Below are 17,813 nucleotides of genomic sequence, written 5' to 3' on the forward strand. Positions count from 1 at the left end.
TGGTGCTAAATAAATGTATTATATTGTAATGTAATGAACTGAAATCACTTAGACAATAGTAGGCAACCCCTGCAGCCTGGACCTGGATAAGTGGATAAGTTGTCGAAGATGGATGGGTAAACAGTTTAACTTAGTTCTAGTAAAACTGTGGTGAGAGGCCATACACATGAGCACAGCAAAGGCCAGCTGACTTTAAGCACAGGCTGCAGATGTATGCGTGTATCTTGTATCTTGAAACACTGCTAATACACATTTACATAAATATTATATTCCTGTCTTCTTTCTCCTTTTTGCAGCTTTTCTAATTGCAACCCTTTCTCTATCAACCATCTCTCCATCCCCCCGTTCCTTTACTCTCTCTCCTCTCCACCCTCACCTAGCTCTTCACTCGTTCCTCTCTGTTATTTTCCTCACCATTCTCCTATTGATTTATCTCCATCGCTCCTACATTACTTTTCTCTCCTCCTTCTGCCTCTTTTCAGCTCGTTCCTCCATCGTCCATCTCTCCATCCCCGCCCCTGTCCACGGGCTGTTTGTTCACCCATGTTACCTCTCCACACCCATCTCTTTCCAATTTTCCTACATCCCCCCCCCCCCTTTTCCCCCCCACACTGATGAGCTGAGATGCAGCTCTACTCATCAGATTGCCTGTCTCTCCTCCTTGCTTTCTTTAACACTTGTAGAAATGACCTGACACATCCAATCCCAGGTTATTACACAGATGTGCCAAATCTCTCTCTCTTTCTCTCTCAAACACACACACACACACTTAGTGAAAGAAAAAGCACATTCCCTGCGGCCGCTACACAGACACAAACTCACCCTATTACAGCAGTCCAAATGAAAATGAATTATGCATTCTGTCCTGCCACTTGTAACAAGTATATGATGCATCCCCCATTTCCACACAATTGGGCACACAAAAACACGTGCAAAATGGGAACGGACATGCTCATGTAAACACGCAAACACAAAACGTAGTGAAAACAAAAACATGAATGCGTTATTGATGGAAATATCAGACAAGCGCAAGCTCGTTCTTCACCAACATGTTGCTTCGCACTGGGCTAATGAAACTCTTCACAGCCCTAATGCTGTGATTTCTACTTAAATGGACGCGCACATCACACAAGACCATCATTATTTTCAGCCCTCGTGTTTACCGCAGTTTTGAATGATACGCCAACCACAACCAACCCCTCCTCCTGCCTTCCAAGTCCATACCAAGGTCGTCGGCCTCCCTCCCGGCTTTAGCATTCCCCTCGTATCCCCCATAATCCTCACTGTTTAAGCCTGAGGTACAAATACATTCTATTCAACCTGCACCAAGGGGGCTGATAATACCCAGCAGAGTGTGTTTGTGTATACGTGTGCATGCTTAAGTGAGAAATGTGTGCCTATATACACCTCTGTGTGTGTATGCACACGGGTGTCTGTACAGGGCTTTGTGTTAAACACCCATAGGTGCTTAGTATTCTCTGCGCCACGCGTCCTTGCATCCCCACTCTTATTTTTTCCGTCTCTGTTCTCCTCTCTCAGATGAGACTCCCAATGGCTGATGGAGAGTGGAAAGAAAGAGGGTTGGGGGGGGAAAGGGGGAAGATGGAGATGGAGGTATGAGCAGCAAAATGCAGGTGGATAAAGTTTACACAGCGTGACTGATGATTCTAAACATACCTTGCTTTCTTTATAACAGACAGTTAAAGCATTGCTAATGCTGAACAGGACATTGTCCGCTGAGTGTCGATACACAGTAAACGTGTTAAACAGAGAGATGGAGTGCAAGGTACACCCACCTGCACTCAGTTTATCCACCTTTAATAAGACACAGCTGAATATAACCCCCTTTAATGCTCAGGTCTACCTAATATCACAGTAAATTGAGACAAGTTATATAATCTATACTTGTGTCACACATACACACGCCTTTAGCCTGCGGCGTGCTTAGTAATCACAGGTGATTAGCTATATCCCAACAGAGAGAAAATGGAAGCTTGTAGCAGCACGAACAGCAGTTTACTCCAAACAAAATCTAATTTGGCGTCTTCTCAGGCTGCTGCCGAAATGTGTCCACGCCAGATGGTGAGGCTTGCGTGTCGTGGTGGGATCAGACATGCCTTACAACGTCCTCAAAGCAAAAAGTACAGACAGGAGTTTTAGGAAAACTAGTAAAACAAAATGTTCAGACCAAATTCCTTCATGTGACTTTGTAGACAGCTGTACTTGAAACTATTGCAGCAATTGGTCAAGAAGATTGTGCAACAGATGTGATAACCAGAAGTGGTAGAGACTGAAATAGTTAGTGGAGGGAAAACAGCTAGAGGTCTGGACTCAGTGGAACTCGTTGGGAAACAGTTTGCAATGCATATGTTTCCCGACGAAACATATGCATTGCATTCATGTGCAGTTCCTTTATAAAGGAATGCTGCAAAAGTTCTGATCACAGGCCAAAAACAAAAAGCCTTTTGTCTTTTGGAAGTCAAAGCAGTGATTTGTCAACTTGATTTTCACTTTTGAGAACTACACAAAGTTGTAGGGAGGCAAAGTTGACCATTTCCATAATCTAGAGGAGGTATTAGTAGCAGTAAAACTATTAGAAAGAAAATGCTCACTGGGTTTTTCCACAGTAGGGACGCTGGTTGCCCCAAGCTATGTTGTGAATAGCTGCTAGCACTTGAGCCACACTGACACATTTTAAGTGTTTTTCCACTACAATGCAAGATATGGTTGATTAAGTAACAGAGGTGTGCTGTATCTGTTTGTGCTATTGCATTACACAGGTCTAATTTGATTATTCTAATATAGATTTCACCTGGGTGAATAAGCATACACTAAATTCATTACATTTCCTTTAAGGTTCTCACAATAATAACATCCCAAAGAAAGACGTGGCAAGTAAATATCTAAAGCAATGGTTAGCAATGAATCTCTACAGTTGGGCTGATTAAACTGACTCACCATTGTTACTGATGGTACGGATCATTTGCTCATACCAGGTACTTTTTAGCTAACAAAGACATTTACAATCATAATCTGACAACATGTGATAAAAATAATGTGCAGTGTGCTTACTTTTAGACTTCTTTTTTTTTTAAAATTGAACAGCTTGTGGTAACTACAGGTCAGCTATACTCTCAGAAACAGATACTGCAAATGTTCTATCCCTGTAACTAAAATATAAACAAGTTGATCAGCAAAGGCTAATTTTGGATCTCAGGATAACTGTATATCTTTTTCAAGGGTCAAAAATATATATATTTGCATTGTCTGGTCTAAATTTTAAGGAGCAATATCAGGAGACAATTTGTTTACTAGCTATATAGATATTATTTAAAATATTATTATTATTATTATTATTATTATTATTCAATTTTAAGGTTTTATCTTTATTTTCCTTGTTTCTGGTGAGTTGCTCTGGTTTCCTCCCACATGAATGGTGACTGTAGGTGCGGGGACAGATACAACTTTGAGCTGTCAATAACAAAGAAGTACTTTAAAAGTACTTTACAGAAGTTAGTCCAAAGCATGCATAATACTAAACCAATATAGAATCAATGCTTGACATCATAACCATCTAACACTGTATTCAATAACTAGCTTAAAAAATGAACATCCTATTAGTTTACTATGAATCTTTTACAAAAATAAATCATAATTTGAATCACAACATGCTTTTGTGTTTATTTTGTGTTTATTTGCTGGTATGCCAGTGTAAACATAATGTAAATTATGTTGGCTTTGCATCAGCTCTAACTTAGCACAGCTCTGATACGGTAGATTAAAGCTGATGTCTGCTAGTACCAAAAGAAGCAAAACTTGAGGCCACAAGTGTCCTTTCCACTTTACGCTGTCCAGTTGAGGTTGTTGGATTCAACACTTATCACAAGCGCTGCACAGGTACATTGGCATAGTTATAGGTTATATTATAGCATTAGCTGATAACTTAGCACTATGTTCTCTCGTCCAAATATGGATGAGCTAATGCTAGAAAGCTTGCTAACTAAACTTGCTAGCAAATCCAGATATAACTTCTGACTCCAAACAAAACCAACATGGTACCAGTCAAATTGCCAAAACCAATGAGTGGCATCACTATGGCTATGTAAAATATATATGTATGCATTATATGTAAAAATTCTGTTTAATCTCATTGCTGACATAGTGAAAGGAAGCTGGTAGTTTTGACAGACAGAATGACAGGATTGGAACGATATTTAGCAGCATTCAAACACTTGAGCCCTGTGCAAAGATATCACCCAGCACAGAAGATATTGTGACATCAAATTGGCTTAGAGAAGTAATCTTCCTCACTGGGCTGTCAGTCAGTCTTCATTATGAAGCTCAAACAGTGCACATATTCAATTTGACAGTTTTTGTGTGAAATTTTGAGTGTGCCAAATTACATTTCATTAGACGCACAAATTACAGGCATGAGGAAAAAAAGCCCTGTGCCCAGGTTTCTGCAATCATGGAGGATACTTGACCTTAAGAACTGTTTAAGTGGATAGAAATATGAATAAAACATGAGAAATGGCCATCAGATACAAAGAATCAAAAATAATTATATGGTTGCATAGGTGTTTTGCAATTACATCGCTTGCTGAGAAGAAATGAAGTACTGCTAATGCCAAGTGACAGCTGCAATTTCCAAGTGGGAAAACATTCCTATGGTATAATTTTTGCAGACTTAATTTTGAGGGGATTGGAAGAGAGGGCAAAAAGTAATAAAAGAAAATAAAGGCAGTTTCAATAATAGATGGGAACATCTAGTTACATTTTAAGTCTATGTGCAAATTTAGAATTTAGAAAAAGAGATTTTAGATCTAATTAATCTGTAACTGACAGACGAAAAAGACTCTGGAGATCAGCTAAAACTCGAAAGTCTGTTCTTAAGACACAAATATCTGTGCATTATAACTGCAGTATGCATAAAATACAGTTATAGTTTGTTATAACAAGGTCAACACCAGAGCGGACTTTACACCATTACTTCACCACACTGCACGAACCGTAAACTGCTTCTTGGACCGCTGGATGTAAATCATATCTTGCAGAGACACTCAATACAAACATAATTCCAAGGCAGACTGCTCACACAGAAAGAATTCTTGTACAAGAACCACAAATATCGGTGGCATTTGTTCATGATAGTTTAAAGAACTCGTGTTTTATATTTTGCTTTGTCAGAGCCGGCCGTCAATTACAGTCTGCTCTTTTTGTCTTACAAGTTGGAAATCGTTAAAAGAGTTAAAAGCATTTGAAATGATTGTTTATTTTCAATAACTTTGCTTTGCAAGACCAACAAGTTATTATTTGCTTTCTTTGTTAACATTCACCTGGTACCTTTGAACTGGTGTGAAGCTGTAAATCAAATCCTGGTATTGACTATATACACTATACTGCCAAAAGTATTCACACATATATGAACTTGAGTAACATCCCATTCTTAATCCATAGGGTTTAATATGATCTCAGCCCTTTGGAGCTATAACAGCTTCAACTCTGAGGAGGCTCCACAAGGTTTGGAAGTGTGTTTATTGGAATTTTCATTCTTCCAGAAGAGTATCTGTGAGGTCAGACAGTGATGATGGATGAGGAGGCGTGGGTTGTAGTCTTCGCTGTAATTCATCCCAAGGCTGCTTTGTCAAGTTGATGTCAGGACTCTGTGCAGGCCAGTCAAGTTCTTCCACACCAAACTCGCTCGTCCATGTTTTTAGTATGCTGGAGCATTAAGAGTTCTTTTCATTTGAACTAAGACCAACTTCTGAAAAACAACCACACACCATAATCCCTACATCCACCAAACTTTAAACTTGGCGCAGTGCGTTCAGACAAGTACCGTTCTCCTGGCAACTGCCAAGCCCAGACTTGTCTGTCAGATTGCCAGACAGAGAAGCCTGATCTGTCACTTCACAGTGGGTGTGTGTGAAATTTTACGCCACTTTGTGGCAGAGTTGCTGTCACGCCCATTCACTTCAACTTTGTAATAATGCCACTAACAGTAGAAGCTTTGTGGAATATTTAGTAGTGAGGAAATGTAACAACAGTTGCACGGGTGGCATCCTATCGCAGTACCACGCTGGAATTCACTGAGCTCCTGAGAGCGACCAGTTCTTTCACACATGTTTGTAGAAGTAGTCTGCATGACTAGCTGTTTGATTTTATAAATCTGTGGGCGCAGATGTGATTAGAACACCAGAATTCAATGACTTTGATGGATGAGTGAATACTTTTGGCAATATAGTGTATCCAGCCAATTCCAGGCTGACTGTCGTATTATTTATGGTGGCAAAACTAAAAGAAACATTCTCATGGTGTGAGTACATATGCAGAGTAAAGCTTCACACAGGCCTAGAGACAAGTCAGAATCCATGTTGCAAACAAATGTATATTCACCAAACAGTTGCAAGTGATTGCTGGCAGTCGCTGGGGAATCTATAAACCCCCATTCACACAACATAAGCTATAAATGCACATTTTTTCAGATAGGTCACTGACTGGGCTCTAGGCCTTGGTCACTGAGGCATAAGTAATTTTAATCTGCTGTGTCATGGTGTCAAAATTAGAATATGATGACAATAAACAAGCTACTTATGAGTCCATATCTATGCAGAGAAATGTTCATACAGTATGTGGTTGAGTTCATCTTGTGCACGTAATCAAAGAAATTTGCTCCTGTTTTAATGTTTACAACATAAAACACATTTGCATTAATTGTGTTACAGTGTTGTGGAAGCCAAATTAATTATTAATGACCCAAGCTACAGATGTGGAAGCACCTTTATACTAATATGCAGTGCTAACAACTGGCTATAAGAACTCTGAAGTCACTCCCCTGTGGATTAGGATAATAAAATCTCCAATCTCTCAACATACTCATACAAAGGACAGCTCTCCACACAGCAAGTAAGCTTTGACTAAACTAAAGTTAATGGAAGTTTTTTGCCATTGCCTGGTCCCACATATCACCATTTACTAATTCTACTGTAAATGCAAAAATTACATTTACAATATCTGCAGCACATAGCAGAGTTTATTTGGGGAACTGAGGGAGCTAATTTCTTGGAGTACAAAAGAGGAGAATGTAATTAATGTCTACTTTGTTAAGATCTGTGCAAAATATGTAACTCGACCTCTTTTAATTGTATTGTCAAATGAAAGCAATTTTGACAGTCCATCCCTACCATCTGGACCTGTTTTAGGTTGCCTGTGGCTCAGGAGTTAGAGCAGGTCATCCACTAATCAGAAAGTTGATGGTTTAAACTTGGCTGTCCTTGAGTAGAAAAGCGCTATATAAGAAAAACTACATTTACCATTTATTTGGGGGCCATCTGCATTGACTGTATGTAAAAGATGGATTTAGGCACTGGCACCTCAACTTTGGCTCTGTTGTTCTTTTGGAGGCAGAAGTAACTGCATTTAGATGAAAGGAGGCTGAGATATCAGCAGAGGTTAGATAGAGGGCATTTCAGAGCTGATTTCATTTTTCAACGCTCCATGTGGTCACTGGCCATCTGCAGTGGTTGTTAGCTAAAGGTTTCCCTGTGGAAGATGCAAACTGGCGAGGGTAATTGATGTCTTATGCTGTCATTCGTCCCCACCACCTGACAATGCAACATTAAAATATTTTATGTGGTATAAAACTCGCCTGTCTATGAGTGCATACAAACTAATGTTCAATATAGTAAACCGACAGTTCACTGATAACTTGTTGTGCACTTATCAGTTATGTTCTGCAAAAATATGGGGACCGCAGGTCTAGCAGCACCTGAGGTAAGGTGGCCAAAGTCAGGAGGAGCATTAAAGGCATTTGCTTATATCTGTTGCAGTAATGGCTTAGGATGAACCGCATAACTGCAGTATTTACCACTATATCAGATCTGAATGTCAGTGTGGTGTGCGTGTCATCATGGTTACAGCCTCTATGGAGCATGTTATGAGCCACGTAAGTGGTTGGACGGAGCTGCGCTCGCAGCTGATTGATGCTGAGCGGACCGGCTCTAATGCTGTCTGGCTTGCAGCATACAGAATGTGACACTGGTTTGGTTTGGAGAATATTGATCTCGAATGGTTCTTGCCGAGCGTAGATATGGGGGCCTGTATTGATGTTCACTATGGCTCTCATTTCAGGCTCATCTCACCCTGCCTCTGTGTTTGTGTGAGGGCGTGTGCGTATGTATGTATGTGTGTGTGTGTGTGTGTGGGGCAGCAGCAATGCCGGAGGCTACTCAAGTGTGAAATCGCGTGACGTTTTCTCCATTGCGCTTCATTTAGCCACACATCGCCCATCTCTCATTCCTGACAAGTTTCTTAACTGCTCCAAAATGTGAGCGCCTCAGGGCGGGGAGGCCGTGTAGCCCCGTCAGTGTACAATGAAGTGTGTGTGTGTGTGTGTGTGTGTGAGAGAAAGTGGGTGTGTGTTTGTGGGGGCTGAAGCGAGAGTCTAATAAAGCTAGCAGCTGCCATGGAAACCAGGGCAGAGGCTAACTCATCCTCTGTGTCTAGGGACCCATCAGGGCCTCGGCCATGGTGCAAACACATGCATGCACACAGAGATACACATATAGACACAGACACACAATCAGGTACCAAAAGCATGGTAAATGACTCTTACTGGGAGGCCTCTCATACACGCTCTCATATAAACAGCAGACGAAGAGCCGTGAAATAAGCTATGGCACCGCAAGAAATGGGAAAGCAAGCTGCCTGTTCAAGAGCCCCTGTGACTCTACTTCGTCTGTCTCACACAGACACACACACAAACACACACACACACACACTGGTACAGAATGACATGAGAGTCAGGATGGCTTAAGATGCTCAATATCCAACTGTAATCCTCTCCCCTTTCTTATCAAAAGTGTGTGTGTGTGTGTGTGTGTGTGTGTGTGTGTGTGTGTGTGTGTGTGTGTGTGTGTGTGTGTGTGTGTGTGTGTGAAATAGGTAGATACGAATGACAGCAAACTCAGGTTTTGACGACATGACAGCAGCATTCTCCATGTGGCAGGTTTATTGCATTTTTAATCTCTGCTTACATAAACCCTCAAACCCTCAACATCCGACACACGGACACGCGCACGCACACACACACACACACACACACACATATATATATACAGACATTAGGCACACACTTCATCATCTCTCCCTTCACTGTCGCTCACACAATGAAAAGGGCAGCGGAAGCCAATCAAAATGATCTCTAATAAGAATATTACCCATCATGCTATTTGTGTGTGTGTGTGTGTGTGTGTGTGTGTGTGTGTGTGGGTGGATGGCTTGCCAGGCTTCATCTGACATTTATAAAATGAATTGCAGTTCACATGCTGAGGAAATGGCGCACGTCTACGCGTTATGCGATGCAGGTTCTCCCCCGGGCTCGTGCTTGACAAATCTCATATCCTCGCCATGGACTGAAATCCCAGCACAGAATTAAGCAATTGCAATTGAAAGTGTGATTGAAAGGTGGATGTTGGTGGAGGCGACTCCGAGTGCCACTCTGGGTGTCACTGAGGTGTCACGAGATAAGGAAAGATGACAGCAGTTAAGGCAGGCGACTGACTTGTTTCCTTAGCTGGGCTGCAGATTCTGTTAGGTCAGACGAGTTCAGACTCAAACGACCCTGGTGGGGAATATCAGCTCGACGTGTCAGGAGAGGACGCAGAGAAGATAACTGTAAGACAAATAGTGAGCAGAGAAGATGATTATAAAGAAGAAAAAAAGCTAGCCTTGCTTCTTGTGTCATGTTTCAGTAAACAGGCGATAAACTTATTAAAAGTGCCTTTCAAAGGCCTTCCACTATGATCTGCCAAAAAACTAAAAGCTTCAGAAATGTATTACATGAAAAACTGAGGCATATTTGTGAAGCTCCTACTAACTGCTATAATCTCAGGGGGGTTGATAAAGCTTACGTAATAAATGACTAACTGAAAATGGCATCCCATAGACTTGAACCCAGCGCGAGAACAAAGTAAGCCACCCACCACGCCTTATTAAGAAAAGAAGAAAGAGAAGCTTCCAGGGCAGCATTTCACAGAGAGTGAGTCCAAGTTTAAAAACACTGGGCACATATTGTTCTTTGATCACAGAATGTGATGCAGTGTTGATCAGCCTCCGTGGAGACAAATATGAGATGATTTTCTACAGCAACGCTTTAGGATATTAAATAAGGCAGGTATTCATACCACACTTTTCTCCCATCCCAACAGTGAGAGCATCAGTGGACGATTCCTATAACAGACAGAGGGTGAAAATAATTACATAATATAATGGCGTAAAACCAGATTCATGCTCCAAAGAGGATGAACTCGATGTCTGTCTCTACTGTCACCCATGCCTCTCTTCACACAGTGCAGGGTTTTAGCTTCACTCTTTAGAGCTGCTAAATTATGGTCTGTATTCTGTTCAGTGGGAACAGAGCACAGTGCACTGCTCCAACAATGGTAGTAGTAATTAGCATTTTCATGTAAAATGGTTGAAGGCATACTGGGAATACTTTTATAATGATTAAATGTTAACACTTTCACACTCTAACACCTGTAACAATAAATGTTAGAAGAGAATGTGCCATTCAGAAGGTTAGCTTGTTGGACACGATTCTGTTATGTTTAAAGGCAGTTATTGTAGCTCTCACGCTGAAAAGAAAGATGGATGTATTTTATTCTATTAAAACTTTTCTGATTATTCCTTTAAAAATTGAGAGTTACAGATTTGCACTGGTTACTTTGTTTCTATATATTTCTGCTAATGTACATTACTGTATAAGTAATTGCATTCAGTTTTATTTGCAGCAAGAGCTGCAAATAAAACTGTACTACTTACTTTACTTCTTATAATTATAGTAAATTATAGTAAATTATTGTATGGTTTCTACCTTATTGTAAATAATTATTGTAAATATTGAAAAAAAAAAGCTGTATTACAGACCTTAGATAGACATGCCTCAGAACAGTTACCTGACTCTACTATGGACTGCATCTAAAAGACTTACAAAGACTCCATATTCTCCTTTAAGTAACTAAGAGCAATTTTAAATGGGTTTAAATGGGTTCTGAAAACAAACAGCTGGATGGGATTAGAAATGGACTTGACACTAATCTTCAGTAAATATCTAATCACCTGTCTGCTGCTCTGCCTTGGTCAGTTTCAGTGGATGTGTTTCAAACTGGCAGAAATATTTAGGCAAAAGTAATCAAGTAAATAAGTCGGGTGAAAGGAATGGATGAGAGGTTCCAATGTTGAGCTTTTCCTTTCCGAGTGCAGATGTACAAATGCAAAGTGCATTTCAACTATTGCAAAGAAATCACTTCAGTCAGTATTTTTGTAACTAGGCTCTTATTGGCTGAGGGGTCGCAAGACAAAGGAAGCTTTGAACCGGTAATTCACAGTACACACGATTTAAAAACCAGTCCATATACCATTTATATGTCCACATATGCATTTCCCTGTGATTTTTCAGTTAGTCTTGTATATGATTGGGTGTACATATGATGGGGTCAGGAATGTTTTTTTTTTATGTTTGGTCTTTGGGTTTCTGTTAATACTGGATACTGTCACTCACCAAGCACATCTCATATTCATTCTAAACACAGCCACTGCTCCCACAAACAAATTAAATCCCTTCCTATATGCCACGGTGCTTTTTCCTCTTGGGTAAAGAGAGTGTGGCACTAGAACTACTGCCATATTTGTTGGTTGGAGTCTGATTATTTACTCTTGCACCTGTTCGGTAATTTCGAGGCTTCAAAACAATCCTGCTTGCGCTGAGTTGCTTGGAGTGGCGCAGCTGTGGTTTTACTTTTGTATTTGTTATGAAATTGCACCTCTTACCACGAACACAAGTGCAAACAGGTTTTTTTGTTGCTGTTTTTTCAGATGGCTCATATAAAGCTTTTTGTGTGCTAGTCCTGAGTTGAGATATTTCAGCTTTAGCTTTTAATGTAAGACTACACCTACGGCTGTGGCTTAACATATTCAAGCTTATCACTCATTAATGGACTAAAAGCTGTGAAAAATATACATATTTCAGTGCAATGTTTTGTCTTCTACTTTTTTCTCTGATAAATGGTAAAAACAAAAAAAGCTAAATACATATATTGTGTATACATTGCACACTTTCTGACAGTTTAATAAGAAAATCGTAGCTCTAGCACAGATGTTGAGGGAGAAAGGAATTTTTGTTTCCTTTAACATTTTTTCCAATGGACAGATTTCAAAACATGGGTCAGCCTATATGAAGCAGGTGTCCAGTCCATTAAGCCTTCACAAAGGAATCTGGGATCTTTAACTAGTCTTTTCCTGACTCATTAATCCCTGGTGTGATCAACAAAGGAATAGAGTCCATGGCAATGGGTCCAGTAATGACTCGCTGATAAAACTGAATGTGATTAATCACCCCACTAACAAAATTAAAACAAGTGAATTATCATCACTGATTATCATTATTAATCAAAGCCATTATTTTAAAGTGGTAGCTTCATTTGCAATTTGTTCAGAACAGTGTTTGTTATTGTAATCACAACATTTATGCTTTGGGTATTTCACTCAGTAGAAGCAACTTTACTTGTTGGCTATTAATTTAAAGTGGTAGAGCTTTTATAAACTGGGTCCATTTACTATCCACCCATTCTATTCCACTTATCCTTGTCAGGGTCGCAGGGGGCTGGAGTCTATCCCAGCCATCATAGGGCGAGAGGCAGGGTACACCCTGGACAGGCCGCCAGTCTGTTGCAGGGTGAACACATAGACAAATGACCATTGGCGCCCACATTTGCACCTATGTAATGTCTATGGGCAATTTAGAATTACCACTTAACCTAACCCCACTAACTGCATGTCTTTGGACTGTGGGAGGGAGCCGGAGTACCCGGAGAGAACCCACGCAATTATGGGGAGAACATGCAAACAAGCCAGGTGGTGGAATCAAACTCAGGACCTTTGTGCTGTGAGGCAACAGTGCTAATCACCGCACCACCGTTTTGTATTCTCAGAAACACAAAACCAAATTTTCCCGTGACTTAACTTTGGTTTATCCAAGGTCATGTTTTAGAGCATGTGTGATTCAGCACTGCTGCCATTTCTAGATCATCCTGTTCTGGCACCTACACTTGTGCGTCTGCATAGCATGCATCTTCTTGAAATGATGCATGTAGAAACAGTTACTCTTCTACTTCATTTTCATTTGCCAGACGTGGACAAAGAAGAGAGACACAAATCTGTCAAGATGATTTAAGATTGTGTTTCTGTGTTTTCACTGTGCTGCATGCTGGAACCAATCCAGTCTCAGTCGCCATGTGCCAGTCGGTGGGGTTTTGTCAAAGCCTCTGGTCTGGTTCATTTTTGCTTGTTGCCTGCATCCTAACCCACTACATTAAGGCATCAGTGAGATGGATTTGTCAGTACCAACCCTTTACTGCTCAGTACCCAGTAGCGGTTTTTGATACGGGCGACACGGGTGGTTGCCCGGGGCGGCATCATGGTGGGGGGCGGCATCACGGGCATCGGCAAAAAAATAAAAAATAAAAAATTGCTCGTACTCATGCTGCCCCGACATCAGCCAGCGCATATTGGGAATGGTACAGGCACCGATCGGTTTTCTATCGCCCATTTGCTGGGAGTAAGGGCGCCCTCCGTTTGTGAGGTGCGCCTGCTGCTTGCGGCACAGGGAGGAGAGGGCGGGGCGGCGGGGGAGTCTCTGGCTGGCTGGAGCAGCATCTAATAACCAACTCGCAAAATAAAACAAAATAAAAACAAAACAACAAACACGAAAACACCAGACATCATGATACAGACTTATAATTTGCACCGATGTTTTTTTGAAATTCTATACGCGAACAGTGAGCGCGAGAGCCCTCGGTGCGCCTGCTCGCTGCTGAAGTCAAAGTAAACTTTATTGTCATCTCCGCTACATACAGTCCAGTATATAGAGAGACGAGACGACGAGGCTCCAGTTACAGCAGTGCAAGTAAACAAACAATAAATATAAGAAGAATAAGAAAATAACAATTTAAAATTTATAATTTACAGTTTGATGATTTAAAGTCTCACACACAGAGGGAGTGTTTGCCCGGGGCCCCGAACAGGCTAGGACCGCCACTGTCAGTACCAAATAGTTTTCAGTCACTTAACCTAACCAAACAAAAGTAGGTGCAAAACACAAAGATGTCAAGAAGACAGACCACGACAAACCTGTGCCTATCCGGTCTTTAAGTCTGACGTCATTAGTCATTTCCGGGTCCAAACTCCACTTCAGGTCCCAAAGTCAAACGAACACTGCGGTATCACTGAGAGTTACAAACTATCTAAACTGTTTCATCTTTAATAAAATCATCAGTGTTGCTGCTTTACCAGGTGTAACAATTAAGTTTAACATCCAGGCATCCATGAAAACAGAATTTATTAAATTTAACGTAGTTAGAAGTTAGCAGGAAGTTAACTCACTAGTTTCCACCTAAACATAATATATCATGTTCTGACTGAGGGATTTCTGAAAAAATTAAAACATTCAGCTCTGCTATCACTTCATAAATAAATGAAGACAGAAAACTAAACAGCAGTGACGTTTGTAGGGTTACTGAAGTTTGGCTAGCTGGTATATAATGATGTGCTACGTGTTAGCTAGTGACACAGCTATGTTAGCATAACATAAACACATTAGCACAGTGAAGCTGGAGGATGAACGCTAACTTTTTTCCACTTGATGAAAGGAGAACAACTGAGATAAGGTTAGTCATTAATATACTGCTGCATGGGCTGGGCTGTAGTTACATCGTAAGGTTTTAAAAACTGAGCTATGAAATGAATAGTGGTAATAAAAACCGAGAGAGGCTGACTGTGATCACTAATTTTTTTAGGGGCTTGTTGAGATTAAATAGAACAAAATACATTAAAAGCATTAACACATGTTAAAAACACAACAGCCTTAATAAACGCAGAGTAGTTTGGACCCAGAAGCAGGGTTCATACGTCATCACTTAAAGACCAGATTGCCATTACATCCCATCCAGCCTCTTACTAAGGCAGACTTTTTTTTGTCTCTAAAATAGGACCATTATTTCTGGATGGCCAGTATAGCTGCAGCTGGTCAATAAACGAAGAGGTGAAGGCAGCATATGATAAAACAGCGTCATATCTTGATGTGGTATGAGAACGTGCCGGCTAGAACAAAATGCAGTTCAGGTTCTTTCTACTGAACGTTTCAGTAGAGCTGTCCATTGACAGCACTGGGGATGAATTCCCTCCAGTATTCAAATTTTCCCCCTACTGATTACTGCAGAGTAAAGAATTTTTATCACCAAAGTTAAAATGCCTACCTTCAATAGGAACTCCATTTTTCTTTGTTGTTCCCAGCAGCTGCCTCCCTCTGAGACTATTAAACCACAAACACACAGGATTTGGTGTGGCTCCACATGAAAAACACAGCAAGCTTACTTGATAAACAGTAAATTCAAGGTTAGGCATATAGGCTTTTGCTACAGCCCACGTAATACGACTTGCCCTACACTTCAACTGCCTATAAACCTGTAGACTACATCTTCAGCACTGGGCCGACGTGCTCTTCTGTTAACTAAAGCACGGCTTCTGTCGGCTGACATTGGAGCTGTTGGGCACAAAGTGGTCACTAATGGCAGCTTAATCATTCTTACAACATTTAATAGGCACTTAACAAATGCTTTTAGTGTACATTTAACACCTACATTAATTAATTCCACTCATTTAGTGCTTGCCTGCTAGCTATGTAATGTCATTAAAGTAGAGCCATGCAGTAAATTGACTGTTCACAGCAATGTAACATGAGCTTCAAACATAAATAAGTGAAGAGTTGTACCAACCACAGTTTGGTGGTGTGAAAACAGCATTAGTCCACTTTCCCTGTGTTCAACAACTGAACACCATTTTTAGCTTATTCTGACCTTTAGTAATGTCACGGTGCAGTTACACAGAAACCCTCAGTCATAATTAAACTTGCTGGTTTGTCCATGTTTCTCTTTGTTCCCGCTGGCTCTGTTTATAATCTGCTTTCTTCTTCGTTTCTTAATCTGGCCTCTGCACACAAACACAGCAGATTTTAAATCAAACAGCCAAGGTATGGATTGTAAAGCTTAGAGTGAAGAGGTTCGACAAAATTATTGCATTAATTATTGCAGTTGTTACATCAAGTAGTTTTATAATCAGGTGAGATCTGTTACAGGACAGCTCGATTTCTAGGGATTCGGTTTAGACAACTGAACAACAAGTTTGTTTTTTTACAGACTAAACATTTTAGCATTTTAAAGAGAGAGATTAGACATGATATTATGACGAAATCCTATCATTTCCTGTACTTTCCCAGATTACTTCAGTTCAGTATGGTTTATGGAACAGTAGTGATGTATAATACCAAGTAACATTCAGGCAGGTATTGGCAATACTGATCTGATACTTTGTATCAGTATGCACTACAATTTCAACAAATGAGACTTTGTCTTTTTAAAGATGCGAAGAATTCCCGTCATTTAAACACAGACACAAAAACCTAGACATAAGTCACTTTCCAAAATTCAGCACCAGTGCTACACGCAGCCAACAGCTCCACATTTCATTTGTACCTGGATAGATAGTGCCTGCCTGCAGCACCAAAGGACTCCGCGAGCTATGTTTGTCTCGCCCCAGCAGCACCTGTCCCTCTCCTCCTCTTCAGTTTGCCTCATCATAAACTCATCATCATATTCTGTGTTATAATTTACTTTTGTTTCTGTTTGACAAGGTTTGCAGTCTTGCTACATTTGTCACAAACCGCGTCTCGGCTGTTAGTGGAGCTGAAATAGCTCCACACATGACTCCACTCATCAACTGAGTGAGCGAGCACAAGTGACCTGTGACGCATTTATACAGCTGTATTTCGCAGATCACTAAGACAGGCGGAAGAAGAAGTAGTTCTTACCAATCATTTAGACAATCCCTGTAATACAGCTACTGTGTTCCTGTTACTCATAAAGTACAAATTTACCACAAAGTACCAAAATATATATTTTTATGAGAATCGATTCTAAAACATAAATATCTGGTATTGGAGTAATTGATATTTTGTATTATATCTATATTTAGTATTGATCCGCACGCCACTAGTTTATGGCAGTGGCGTTCTTTCAGGGCATGCAAGGCAAGCAGTGCTTGTCTAGTGAAATCAAAAGCAGACATTAATTAAAGCATACCAAATTAAACAATCTTGTTTCACTACACATAGCATTCTGTCATTAAATTTCTCTCATGGCTGTTTGCATTCATGCATTACTGCCATCTTGTGACCACAGATGGTTATTGTTACTAGAAACAGAATTATTTCTGCGTGGTAAGAGTATGGAGTAGGGGTTCTCATGAAAGTGTCCATGGCTGGTTGACGACGGCTGGAATTTCTCAAGCTTAGAGCCAGCAGCTTACAGTTCTTTGTTTGTGCTTGTGCACTGGGGATAAACCTCTGGTCTGATGATTAGCATGCAGGGCCAACTGCTGCTGGCTTTGCATCTACTGATCTGAGCTGTGTTTAGTGACAAAACAGAGCTGGAATTGGCAAGTAGATGGAAACTCTATTATCATGATAAAAGATGAGCTTTCTCTTACTAACCACTTTGGTCAACATATCCAACATGTAAGAAAGTTTGAATCAGTCATTCAGAACATTATAATGAAAACTATGATGATGGCGAGGGGAACTAATGCTCTGTTTGGCTTAATAAAACCACCAGGTGAATAGGTGCAGGTTCCCCCAGCATTTCATTACTTTATGTAGAATTTCAGATTAACTTGTCTGAGGAATCACTTGGTTTACCAAATTT

The sequence above is a fragment of the Simochromis diagramma genome, unplaced genomic scaffold (assembly GCF_900408965.1).
Source record: "Simochromis diagramma unplaced genomic scaffold, fSimDia1.1 OVJJ01000646.1, whole genome shotgun sequence".
NCBI classification, from domain to species: Eukaryota; Metazoa; Chordata; class Actinopteri; order Cichliformes; family Cichlidae; genus Simochromis; species Simochromis diagramma.